Source organism: Dermacentor albipictus, unplaced genomic scaffold (assembly GCF_038994185.2).
Source record: "Dermacentor albipictus isolate Rhodes 1998 colony unplaced genomic scaffold, USDA_Dalb.pri_finalv2 scaffold_13, whole genome shotgun sequence".
Classification (NCBI taxonomy): domain Eukaryota; kingdom Metazoa; phylum Arthropoda; class Arachnida; order Ixodida; family Ixodidae; genus Dermacentor; species Dermacentor albipictus.
In genome coordinates, this window is record NW_027225567.1 from 376,461 (window position 1) to 390,313 (window position 13,853).

Below are 13,853 nucleotides of genomic sequence, written 5' to 3' on the forward strand. Positions count from 1 at the left end.
AGGGTGTTGAACGTATTGATGCATAAATCTGAGTAACGTGTACACGTGCACGCATTGAGCAATGTGTGTATGTATGGAATTTTTAATGCGAAAGCATTTCATGGCCTTTCAGGTAGGAAAGCTGGCGTTCTCCGCAACAACAATCCATACGGGACCCTGCTAATACCAATCTTGTCATTTCCCTTGAAAGCATTCAGAACCGCGCCGCCCGTTTTATTCGCTCAAATTATTCACTTCCTTCTAGCGTCACGTCCATTAAAAGAACACTAGGTGAACCTGACCTTTGGTTACGTCGCAAATACTTTCGTCTCTGTCTTTTTCATAGAATATGCTAATTTAACCCTTCTCGTAAAGAAAATCTTTTCACCACACCAAGTTCTCGTCTCGCATCGACCATCAACACAAAATTTATGTGCCATTCTTCCTTTTTGCCAAGAACAGCCACTGAATGCAACCGCCTTCCCGCCTCCACATTCTCAATTTGTGAGACCACTAATACAAGGTCGCCGTTCAAATTATCTTATGGTTTGATTTTCTATTCTTGCCGTGCATTGCAAATATTTCATATTTTCACCACTTCTTTCTGTTGTGCCTACTAGGTCTTGAATGTATGTATAATAAATAAATAAAATGTGAAGTCATCACCGTCTTGTATGACGTCAGTAGTGATACAGAAGGTAGTAAATACAACAACGTTAATTATGAGCAATTGTGGGCAAATAATGTGAAATAATGTAAATAAGGGTGGAACAAATTGCACTAAGGTTCGTACAAACTATAGCACGGTAGATTACGGGAGATTAAGGTAGAATTGTGAAGAACACGTGACAATGTAGGAACTAACGTATCATGGTCACGTGACAATTGCAAGTGTAGATGCGTGAAGGGATTAAGTTTTCGCATTCCTAAGTGACTGTCGATATTTTTTTCAAGAATTCTGATGGTACTGGCATGACGGCCACTCCAAAAATGTATCATCCAGAAAAAGAACGCCCTTTCACTTACAATTCCATTATCATTATTTTTCGTGCTCACAGGAATATTAACATGCAATTAAACACTTCTAGAAAAACTGCAGTAGCAGAGCGAAAACACGAGAGCAACTTGCATAATTCTGCACTAATATTTCAGTGCGCTTAATAGCCCAACAAAAAGTGGTAAAATGGAAGAAGCTGTTTCTATACATTGCTCAACAAACAGGGACGTGCTGTTAGACGAGCCTCTGCTGTACAATGGCATCTACGTACAATTTGCATTGTGAATCCATAAAGAAGGCTTATAGAGGCGAGATAACGCTGGCAGTTCTCAAACCCGAATTTTCACGTACCTTACCTAATTTATTCAGAGGTTTACTAAGCTACTTATCTGCTTTCTAAGTGCATCCTCAAATACAGTTTGTAAGGCTGAGCCTATATGTTAAGGGCTGGTGTCGTCAAAGCTGCAATTTCTTATCCAGAGCATACGCACTTGCAAACGCAGTCTTCAGTCTCCTCATGAATGTTTACGCGTCGCTGTCGCACGACCAAGATGTGAGCGTCTTTATCGAGCCACGATATCGCTGAAGCTACGCTGTGACCTCGCAAAGTTGCTTCGTTCGGACATAGCGAATAATCTAATCGCACCAGCAGAGGAGCGCCGATCGTCTCGCTCACGGTCCCGATTTGTGTACCCTCAGTGATGCAGCACAGACTGCGCCCCCCACCCCAAAATAAAATGCTCGGCACGAAACGTAGTAGCAACTACCCGCCTCACCGCTCTAGTTAGAGACCACAACGAAGCAGCAGCAAACAGGCGGCCATGCGAGCTAGCAAATTGTTAGAATAAACGTTCAATTTGCGCGGCCGCCCCATGCCCAATGAAAAACGACCGGAAGTGACGGGCGACGCTGTACCATCACTTCGGCAGGACGGGAAGGCGGGACTGCGCCATCATGCTCGTTTTCGCGTGAGTTCGCGTCGCGCGCTGTGCGAAGTAATTTTAAACGTGTGATTAGTTTTTCGCGGGGGGTAGAAAAAGATGTGGCCCTTGCTTTGTGTATCACTCGTGCCCCACATCAAAGCAAAGCGTTCGTACGCACTGGAAGATGGATCCACGAAGGCTGAAACGAGAAGTTGCAACGTGCCCGGTCGGTAGTACTGGCATGATGGAAATTTTCAGGCAAGTGCCCGTTTATTTGGTATTTGTTTTGTTCGCTTTAGAAATATCTCACTGTGATCTCGTAGCATAATTCATAATTCGGTAATGTAAGAGCAAGAGCAGCTGCACTCCTACTAGGGCAAGTTAACTACCTCGATCGCGTCCCGTGTGACTAATGTTTGTCAAATCTACATCGGGCGTGGTGCGCCTGCATAGTTACGCTTTGTTTCTCAGCGCTTGAGCGTTCATTGATGTGATTCTCTTGTGCGTTCAGCGCGGCTGCTTGTAATACCGTCGTTCGCACTTCAGTTAAATGTGGTCGACCACTTTTGCGTCGCGTAGAAAAAGGACGACTGGCTTAGTCACCTTTCGAAAGAACCGGCGCGGTATTGGTTCTCCCTGATGCGGTCGCGTGCTGCTGTTGCTGCTTGCCGGACGCCTTCAGCATTTTTTCGGCTCGCTTTGTCTGCGTGTGCGCTTTCGCGCTCGGCTCGATTTGTGTGTGTGTGTGTGCGTGTGTGCGCTCAGCTCAGCTCGCTTTGTGTGTGTGTGCGCTCAGCTCAGCTCGCTTTGTATGTGTTTGCGTGCGTGCGCTCGGCTCGCTGTGTGTGTGTGTGTGTGTGTGTGTGTGTGTGTGTGTGTGTGTTTGTGTGTGTGTGTGTGTGTGTGTGTGTGTGTGTGTGTGTGTGTGTGTGCGCGCGCGTACAGTACATGCCGGTTTGTATGGGCCGGCGTGTTTGCGCGTGTCTAGTGCGTACGTGTTTTGTTAGTGTGTCGTCTGTGGGTCGCTGTGTGTGCGTGCACGTGTTAGCGTGTCTGCCTGCATGCATGTATGTGTGCTTGTTTGTGTTCATCAATGTGCGCGTGCGCGCTTCTGTGTCTGCGCTTTGAGAGTGCGTATACTTGTGTGTGCGTGCGAGTGCGTTTTGTGTGCGTGCGTATGTATTGCATGAGGCCGTAGAGTTTTACTCGCAATAAAACTCTTCCGATTTGGTGCAGCGAGTGTTCCCGCCTGAAAGCCGAGTTTGGTTTCAAGCCACCCTGGACAACTGCTGTATGAGGCGCCGTTTCTCGGGAGGACCAGTGGGAAGGCGCCAGGTATACGCTTGGTCCTTTTTCCTCCCATGCCCTGATGAATCGATATCCTTGATTGTTATTGTAAAAGGAACGTTACATCCAGAGCATAAATAAATGATTAAGAAATCTGGTAGTGTGTTTCGCCATTGCACTAATTCCGATCTTAAAGACGTGGATTTCCCATTAGCCCACATTTCTTTTGATGCAGACAACCGCTGAAATTGTTAGCGGCAGGTTATTCGAGACGTTCTACGTATATAGCAATTGTCTTCAGGAGCTTTAATGAATTTTGAAAATTTGAAGTGTTGTGCTTTAGAGGTATCATATACAAGCTTTAGGTCTCCTGGTAGTTTGCACGCCCTTCGAGAGCTGTCGCCTACAGCCCTATTGAAATTCATAACTACAGTTTGGAGCACTGGGCAAGCTAGAAGGCTTGTCCTGGCTCTCGAGAAAGTGTTTAAGCTGGAGGTGTAGGTAGAGGAGTTTGGGGTTGGTAACACAAAGGATTTTTATGCCTTAGCAGTAGGAGTGACACAGGATAAAAAAAAATGTATGTCTGTCAAGCGTAGGAAGCTGCTCATGTGGTAGAGGCATGTGTGTGCGTGTGTGTGTGTGCGCCCATGCATGCGTGCGTGTGTGTAAATTCGCTCCTCAAAAGGGAGTATGTGTGTAAGTGAGCTACTTCATTGCTGGTCTGTTTGCCTAGAATTGGCAAGAAAACACAATAATCAATTTAACTTGAAATAATAAACTTCAAAGCATACTGGCATAGTTGCGACAGCAGCATATGCTGAGCATACAAGCATGCAGCTGTGTGACAATCCTAATGCATGACTGCAACATCTGGAAGGAGGCTTGCTTCTTCTTCAGTAAGCAGCACAAAGTCCATATTCTTGGCTTTTCTCGTGCAAACCAAAACGAGGCTCATTGCCAATGATCTTGTCTTTTGCTCTAATAGCATTTGTTTGTCTTGTACTTAGAGCGTCGTTTCTCGCAGGTCATGCAGGTGGTAGCAGCAATTTCACAATGCCCAGCCTTGGCGCCCCCCATCAAGAGCAAGCCACTTGCGTTCGCCTTCAGACAGATGGTTAATGTCTTCTTGAAAGCAGTTGAGAAGACAACATTGTAAGTAGATATAGTTGTGTAGTGTAATATAATAAGTCAAGTTATAATTTAACACTCGGGCTCCTTGGCCGCCTAAGCTTGATATCATGTGCAGTTGTCTGTGGTTGTAAATATTGCCGATGGTACAGTGCATACTGCAGGTATGACTGCTGATCCAAAGTATACATTTGCATTTTCTTGATGGTCTTTCATAATGAGGATTTTCTTTGTGCAAGAATATTCACAGAATCCCGGGGCATTGTAGCATCATATTCTTTATTGTGCATTCACTGCTACTTTCGTATGACCTTCCTGCTACCAATTTATTTGCAGGAAAGGAATATTTGTTTACTCGCTGCGATGAGCTCGTTATTTGCTCATTGCGTTACACTCTTCTACCTTTAATTTATTCCCATATATTTATCAAAACCTTAAAATTTCAGCTGTTTTTATTTTTAATACAATATAAAAGTCAAAATGCACCGGATTGCAATCTAGACTGCAAGGGATTTGAAGAAATTACAAGAAACCAGGACCTCTCGGGAGCGTAAAAAAAAGTTTCAGCAGGTAATGTGCCTAATTGTACTGTGCTAGCTGCTCATGAAAATTGCAAGCATATTTCATTTCACACAGTTTTGCCGGATATAGCAGGCCTATCATAGTCTCTGAGCACAACCTTACCTCATTTGCATCATGAAAATGTCTCATGCTTAATTTGGGACAAGTCTTGAAAAATCAATGTTTCATAATTTTGAAACTACACAAAGTATTGGTTGAGGCTAGACAGTTTTCAAACAACTTGACCATGTTGAACCTAGCCATTACAGGACGAAAAAAAAACATGCACAGGAGCACTCATTCAATGAAATGTGATGCTTGTGGTCATTTTCCACATGGCAAAATCTACTTTTAAGCGAGAGAGGGCAGGTAGCCAATTTACAACCATTGTGACTCATGCGGGTAGTGGCAACACAGGATGAGAACTGGTTGTGTCTCTGAGGTTCATTGAATATGTGAAAACTCATATACAGTACCCCAACCCCCTATGAGGCGTAACCGTGCAATATATTTTGGGCAAGAAAGACGATTGTTCTAGGAGACAAGAAATTTCAGGCTCTAGTTGAGAGGCTACAGAAAGAAGGACCACGTAAATAGTCGCAGATTAACATGAACTGCGTCGGAGAGGCATCACAGTTTAGAGCATGAAATGGGAGCATGAGGAAGGATCATAAGTTTAAGTAAGGGAATACTACTTGTCAGTGCATTGCCAGGGTAACCCATTGAAAGAAGGGGGCGTGCTCTAAGAAAATAAGAAAAAGAAAAATACATGCTAAATTTTCGTGGAAAGTATGCCAAAATGCCAGTTCTTACTAAAATAGTAAATAAGAAATACACGATAAATTTTAAGATGCAGAAAGTGTCTAATAAACTGCATTGGAGAGTTGGATATTGTTGGGCTGGATGCATGTATTGCAGGGCAAATGAGAATGCCAGTGGGGATTCCCTTATTTTCATTTTGTGTGCACTCTGTAAAACAGTACTCTTTGTCTCCTAGTGTAATAATGTTGTGTAAAAACAGTCATTTTTTAATGCCTTGTGCATATCACTCTTAATGTGCCATATCCCGTAAGCTTCTCAGCTGCAGTACTTATAAAGTGTAATGCAGATATATTGCAGATTTCATGTCAGTTTTGTTTTAAGGTCCCATACAAACTCTTGGACAAATGTCTGTTGTTGAGAGATGTCATTGGTAGTCTTTAAATTTTATTCACTCTTATTTTCTATGGTGAAAAGGCTACTGTAAATTTATGTTTTTGCTGCTGTATGTGCCTTGTGGTCACAATGACATTGTGGTTTAGCATTCACAGTAACATGCAATTCCTTAATTTGCATAATAGAAACTTCTCCTACCTTTCACTTGTCTTGCCCAGTTGCCTGAGCGGTGCATTCTGCCCAATCACAATAATTAGGTTTGTTACTTTGAGGAGCTTGTTGCTTTATCAAATTTTCCGCAAAGTACATGTGTAATTGCACGGACTGAATTCTCATGATTCTCTTCTTATTTTGCTAATGCAGGATGCAAGATTCCAGCAATGCCATGCGCTGCATTTATTGGTCAAGATGCTCAGAGAATGGAGTCCCTGCACCTCGTGATTAACCGTGAACATTTCTTTTTCTTTTGGAAAGCTAAAGGCCATTTGCTGCATCGCTTGCATTTTTGCAGCTCAGATGTGTACTATATTTTTCGAATTTTGAATCAGTATTCGCTGTTCAGTATAAAAAATGACGTACAGCGTGAAGGACAAGGACTGCGAGAGACGCACTCCACTGACTTTCAGCAATATTTTATTGCGTTGCCACATCGTGTGTATATACACAAGAGGGGTCACGCGCAGAAAATGAAAGCCAGTCACAAGGGGTGTTCTAACAGCAAGTCATTGTAAAAAGAACATGGTCACTTGAAAAAAAAAACATCACAATTTCTATCTGTTGAGTTACAAAATTTCACTAGGGGTCAGCGTGATAGAGGGGGCACTAACGCGCACACTACCCAGTTTTCTGGTGAAATCAGCTTCAATAATTTACCGGGTGAGCTGTGTCTCGCTAAAACTTCCGTATCCTCAAAGAGGGGCATGCAGCCGCACTCCCGGCAATTAATGCCCAAGTGGCCTTGAACAGTGTTATTGACGTTGTTATAGTGCTCTCTTAAACGATCGTGTAGGCGCCTGCCTGTCTGTCCAATATATTTACTACATCAAAATGGGAATTTGGTAAACGACATTCGTTGCACACATCGCAAAACGTTTTCTGTGCCCGGCAGAGCAACAACTGTGACGCGATTTAGGCGCGTTTACACGCTTACAGAGCCTTGCCAGTGTTTCCGGGGCTGAGAAAAGGACTGTGATTCCTGCAGGTTCCCCAATATTTTTTTGCCTATGGGAGACATCATGAACATACGGTAGCACTGCAAACCTGTGTCTTTCAACCGGCTGGTTCCTTGACCGAGCGCGCTCACCTTGTTTTGTGCACTTCAGAAGCTGTTCCGCTATGGCTGAAATTAAGACCAAAGGGTAGCCAACCCAAGAAAGTCAATCAACCTGTGCAGCAACATTATGTTGCATCTCGTGTGAGCAAGATTTATTGAGGCTGTTAAGGAGGCAAAGCTTTACAATATCTCATTTGACGAGCTTTGAATGTGCAGAGTTAAAGGGCAAAAGTGACTTCTTCTCGGGTCGAAGCATTAGCACACCTCTTTGTTTGCAAGGCACAGCCTGAGATCTAAAACGCGTAAAGAATCATCAATGGGGACATCATTTGTTAGTACTAGAGGCTACAGCTCTTAAATATCTCCAAGTACTCCCAAAGTAGCAGGCTCAACAGCGTGATCGGTGCAATCAATAAATACCAGGTAGTCGTCCACAAACCTGCTCATTTTTACAACGGGAGACTCGTCTAGGTGACCTTGAATATTGCAATCATGATTGGCTAGATAAATATCAGTGGTGGTGCCAGGCATGATCCTATACAATATACAAAGGAATTGTGTTTGTACAGGATCATGCCTGGCGCCGCCACTAAGTGATGTTTATCTAGCTCATTATGACTGCAATATTCAAGGTCACCTAGATGCGTCTCCTGTTAAAGTGTTCAGGTTTGTGGACGACTACCTCGTATTGATTGCACTGATCACGTTTTCGAGCCTGCTGTTTCGGGAGTCTTGGAGATATTTAAGAAAGCTGCAGCCTCTGAACTAACGCATGAGGGTCTCCATTCATGATTCCTTGCGCTTTGTAGATCTCAAGCTGTGGCTCGCAAACAAACATGTGTGCTGGTGCTTCGAACCGAGAAGTAAGAAGTCACTCTTGCTCTTTAACTCTGCACACTCCAAGCTCGTTAAACGAAGTAGTAAGAGTGTTGCCTCGATAACAGCCTCAATAAATCTTGCTCACACGAGATGCATGATAGTCTTGCTACACAGGTTGATCGCCTTTCTAGGTTTGGCTACCCTTTGGCCTTAATTTCAGCCATAGTGCAACAGCTTATGAGGTGCACAAACCATGATGAGCCTGCTCACTCAAGGAACCAGCCGGTTGGAAGACAGGTTCGCAGTGCTACCGTGTGTGCATGATGTCTCCAATAGGCTAAAAAAGATTGGGCAAGCTGCAGGAGTCAGTCGTTTTCTCAGCCCCGGAAAAGCAGGCAAGGCTTTGTAAGCGTGCAAACGTGCCTAAATCGCGTCAGCGTTGTTGCTCCGTCGGGCACAGAAAACATTTTGTGACGTGCAATGAATGTGGTTCATCAAATCCCTCTGTTTTGCGGCAGTAACATTGTTGGACAGACAGGCAGGCGCCTAAACAATCATTTAGGAGAGCACGATAACAACGTCCATAACACCGTTCAAGGCCACTTCGGCATCCATTGCTGGGACTGCGGCTGCGTGCCCCTCTTTGAAAGTACGGAAGCTTTAGCGAGACACAGGTCTTCAGGGAAACTACAGAAGCAGATTTCTCTAGAAAACTGGTTATTGTGTGCGTTAGTGACCCCTCTATTGTGCTGACCCCTAGTGAAGTCTTGTATCTCAACAGATAGAAATTCTAATGTTTATTTTTTTCAAAGGACGATGTTCTTAGTACAGTCACTTGCTGTTAGACACCCCTTGTGACTCATATTCTGCGCATGCCTGCGTTTGTACGTATACACATGATGTGGCAACGTAATAAAATATTGTTGGAAGTCAGCGCAGGCGTTCGTCTCTCGCAGTTCTTGTAATTCAAGCTGTACGTAATTTTTTCTCATTAATTGCAAACTATCCCAAGAAACTACGCTTGTTCAGTATAATTATAATGTTTGATACGACCATTTGCTGGCAAATGTTAACAGTGTGATATTTAACTTGAACTTTTGCATGACTGCTTATGCCTGTGTTCTTTCAGTAACCAGAGTATGGCTAATTTATGAAACCATATTTGCTAATTTGCATGCTCACATGCTACAGCACGCCTTAATCTTGAATTACTGCATCTAAGTGCAAATAATTTAGAAATTTACTATGTATTTTAAAACACTGTCCACATTTTGTGCTCAGCAAAATTGTTTAATCAACAGTGGTTTGTTTTTATCAGGCCTTCTACTGCACTTTGCATCCAGGCACTAGTTAAGCAGAATGCGTTGTTGGGCAAGTTGGTTCATAGTAATTGGGAACGTTGGTTGCGCTTTTTAGACACTCACAAGGAAGGACTGTCACAAGGAACCTGTCTTCCTTCCTTGTGAGTGTCTAAAAAGCGCAACCAACGTTCCCAATTACACGCGCTAGTAGATGTGGAATATGCACTCTTTTGATTTATAGTAAGCAAAGAACCTATTTTCAAAATACATATTTTATATGTACCAGTGCCTTCGAGTTACAAAACAAAAATTTATAGAAACTGGTATTGTAGTTAGAAAAACCGCTACACAGCATCTTTAGCCCAGAGAACTCTCGTTTCACAAAAGAGGACAAACTATGTAGGCAGTAAAAAATTCTACGTATTTTTTGTGCTCAAGTGATCTTGTTGGAAATAGAAAATTAGCAATAAGGCTCCTGGCTTAAACCTCACTTAAAGCATGTCTATGATTGGAAAGTATTGTTTCAGTCTGAAAAATGTTGGCCAGTTATACTTTACATCAACTTTCCAAACTTTTCATAATGCTTTGCAATTACATTAGTGTACAAAATAACAGGTGTCTTTCTTGTGCGTTTGCTCTGCATTTCAATTGCTTCCCTTATTCACCTTTGCAATGTGCCTTTTTTTTAAGGCATCAAAACTTGAATTTTCGTTCACTGGAGCCTAATACTAAAGATTTATTCCTCTATGTGGCCCAAAACACTGCGAATCAAACCAGGCTCTTTCAGTGCCGCTATACATAGTTTCTTCTCTAATAACAGATTTGATCAATACATATATTTTAGATACCTTTGTGGGAAATGTACATGTTCTTGTACTTACCGGTGTGTTTGGTGATTGTGCATGTTTATATTTCATGTGATTTATGTATATGTTGTACTCTGTATTGCAGCGTGCAATAAATATGTTTACATTTTCTTGAAAATGCAGCATATATCTTGCCAGTGTGTGTTGCATGGTATTTGGATCTGGAAATCGTGATAACCGCTCAAAAGTGTCAAGTTTGCTAGGTTGTATTTGTGCAGCGAAGACAGGTTTTCCAATATACACCATGAATTACTAATATGTAATGTGATCCACATGTATAGGTGTTGTGTATGCCAATCGAAGCTTCAAGGCCGGCTGTTCGACGGTGCGTTTGGTAGCCGAACTTGAACCTTCTGGCACACGCAATAGTTGCGCATGGATCGCTGTACATAGTAGTAATTGAAGGCGTGTACTGCCGAACCTGCCTTCCAAATACGCTAGAAATAAAAGGGTGTACACCCTTCCAACACCCACACAGATGGGTGTTAATGTGGACTAGCACCCTTACACCCTAAATTTATTTTGCTGGACACCCTTCCTCTAGGGTGCTATAATGGCACCCCAACTGTAGAGTGTAGACAACAGCACCCTTAGGGTGTTCGTCTGGCGACAAACTGATTTACACCCTTAAGGGTGTTAAAATGACAAATCCGGGCCCAGTTGATGTGACCATTGCAGAACAGCTGAAGTCTATTGCGAAAGATATCCAAGAAATAAAGAAAGGTAAAGCAGTGGCTAACCAAAAGCTTAATGCAATCGACAAAAAATTGGAAAAGATCGGAATGCTTGAAAAACAAGTTGCTGAGAATAATGAAAAAATAGCTGCACTTGAAGAGAATGTATCCCTTCTGGCAAGAAAGGTTGACGAACTGGAAAATAGAAGTCGTAGGTCGAACCTCATCATCTATAGGTTGGATGGAGAAGAGGGTGAATCCACTGAAAGTCTCCGTGGGTCTGTAACTAGAAACATCTTTCAGGATGTACTACATATTGAAGTCGAAGGCATTGAAAGGATTCATCGTCTGGGGCGAATGCGAAGTGACAGAACAACAAACAGGCCAGTGATGTTGAAACTTTTGGACTACCGCGATAAGGTGAAGATCTTCAAATGCTGCTCAAAACTAAAAAATTCAGGATATTCTATCAGCGAAGACTTTTCACGTCCTCTCAGGGAAATCAGAAAGAAACTATGGGACACAACTAAAACAAACCGTGACAGAAAGGAGAAGGTCTTCTTAGTGCACGACAAAGTAAGCATCAATGGCCAGCTTTTCAAATGGGATGAAGAAATAAACGACTTGGTCGAAATAAAAAGTGAGAATAAAATAGAAAAAAACGGAAATGTGAGCAGTCCATCAAAAAAAAAAAACGCAGCTGCCGATAACCCTATTAAATATAAACGCGCGCAGCCTTCTAAATAAGATTGACCACTTGGAAGCTACCCTTCTCGCCTTTAACCCAGATATTGTTGTGATCACTGAGACTTGGCTGCACTCTGGCGTTCAAGATCATGAAATCGTTCCCCCGGGCTATGTCTTCATTCGCAAAGACAGGGAATCTAGGGGTGGGGAAGTGGCCTTGGTCTTAAAACGTGATCTACCCTTCACGCAAATGCCTGACATTCCTGGTGTAGAAGCCGTTTGGTGCAAAGTTCACTTGAAATGTAAATCTGTTAATGTGGGCGCGGTCTACAGGCCACCAAATGCTGAAACTGTGTATTTGGATCTTCTGTTTGATTACATGTATAAATATGTCTATGGCTCTATTATATTAGCTGGCGACTTTAATTGTCCGCTAGTTAACTGGGATACTTTAAGCTCAACTGATGCAACAAGTAATGCCATGTATCGTATCCTATTCACTTTAGAACTTGTACAAATTGTTAGAGAGCCTACTCGTGCGCGAGGATCATCCAATTCTATACTAGACTTGGTGTTTGTTAGTAACTACTTCAGAATAGATGACTGTAAAGTTGAAGTGTCAAAAGGAATTTCTGACCATGAAACGGTACTGTGTACGATGTTCTTGCCAAACTTGGGTTGCCAGCGCGGTCCGACGAAATATGTGCGCGCATTTAATAGAGCGAACGACGCGGCTGTTATGACGTATCTTATTCATGAATTTAATTATTTTTATGATTTGTATGTTCAGAGTATTATAACTGTTGACGCCTTGTGGGTACAATTTAAAGAGCACGTGATGCATTGCATCACAAATTTTATTCCTTTGAGAAAGAAGGCAACATGCAAGCAAAATCCGTGGATTACTCGAGAAATAATCCACATGAAACGAAAAATTAATAGGTTAAGGCAACAAAATAGGCAACGACAAAACTTAGAACTAAAGGTAAACATAATTTCGCTAACAAAACAATTAAAGAATAAAGTACTCGAAGCTAGGAAACGATTTTGTGGCACTACACTTAACAACTTCATTAAAAATTCGCCGGCCAAGTTTTGGAGGCATTTAAACAGAGAGAATGTTACTGCTAGTTCACCTACACGTGGAAAGCAGCAAGCTGACTCATTTAACAATTACTTCCAGTCGATATTCACCGCCGATAACGGTGCTTTAGGACCATTATCGTGCTATAGTAATGAGTCTACACAACTTTCTGGCGCTCCGGTCATAAGTGCACCTGGGATTCTTTCTCTGTTGTTGAACCTTGATGAAAGAAAGAGTTGTGGTCCTGACGGAATTCCAAACTGCTTTCTTAGGCGCTATGCCGAACCAATCAGTGAATATCTCTACCTCATATTTTCTAAGTCACTTCAGGACAGCTTTCTGCCCGCTGAATGGAAGGTAGCAAAAATTGTGCCCATTCACAAATCTAGCGACGTAACGTCCCCGTCCAATTACCGGCCTATATCCCTCACATGTACCTGTTGTAAAAATTTTGAGAACATCTTATTAAAATTTCTTAAAGAACATACTGAGACAAAAAACGTCATTCACCAAAACCAGCATGGCTTCAGAGCAGGGTCGTCCACTGTTACCCAACTGGCAGAAATCTTTCATGACCTCGCAGATGGAATCAATCATCATAGCCAAACTGATATAATTTTCCTTTATTACTCAAAGGCTTTTGATCGCGTGGCACATGCTAAACTGAATTTCAAACTAAACAAAATACTAAGCGATGGTCCCGTTACAAGGTGGATAGCCAGCTACTTATCGGAACGCCGACAATATGTGCAATACAATGACCATGCTACTGATATCGTTCCGGTCATTTCTGGCGTGCCGCAGGGCTCTGTGCTAGCACCCTTTTTATTCATTTTATACATAAACGACATAACATACCACGTTGATGTGAAGGTGCGTCTCTTTGCGGATGACTGCGTGCTATACCAAAAAATAAACACTCATGCAGACCAAATAAGGTTAAACACAGCTTTGGTCAACATCATAAAGTGGTGCAATACATGGCAAATGGCAATCAATATGGAAAAAACTGCAGTGATGTCTGTCACAAATAAGAAAACAAAACCTAATTTCTCTTACGGTACTGGCAACGGCGTTCTCAGAACAGTAACTGAAAAGAAATACCTTGGTGTGATTATT

General features: G+C 42.5%; 1 long non-coding RNA gene across 1 annotated transcript; it reads left to right on the forward strand.

Annotated features, from left to right (window-relative positions):
• The first annotated feature begins 3,039 nt into the window (after positions 1-3,039).
• On the forward strand, positions 3,040-6,705 carry LOC139051609 (uncharacterized). The gene is made up of 3 exons (XR_011509433.1): positions 3,040-3,234; positions 4,211-4,338; positions 6,394-6,705. It is a non-coding gene; the product is annotated as an uncharacterized lncRNA (long non-coding RNA).
• Positions 6,706-13,853: the final 7,148 nt, after the last annotated feature.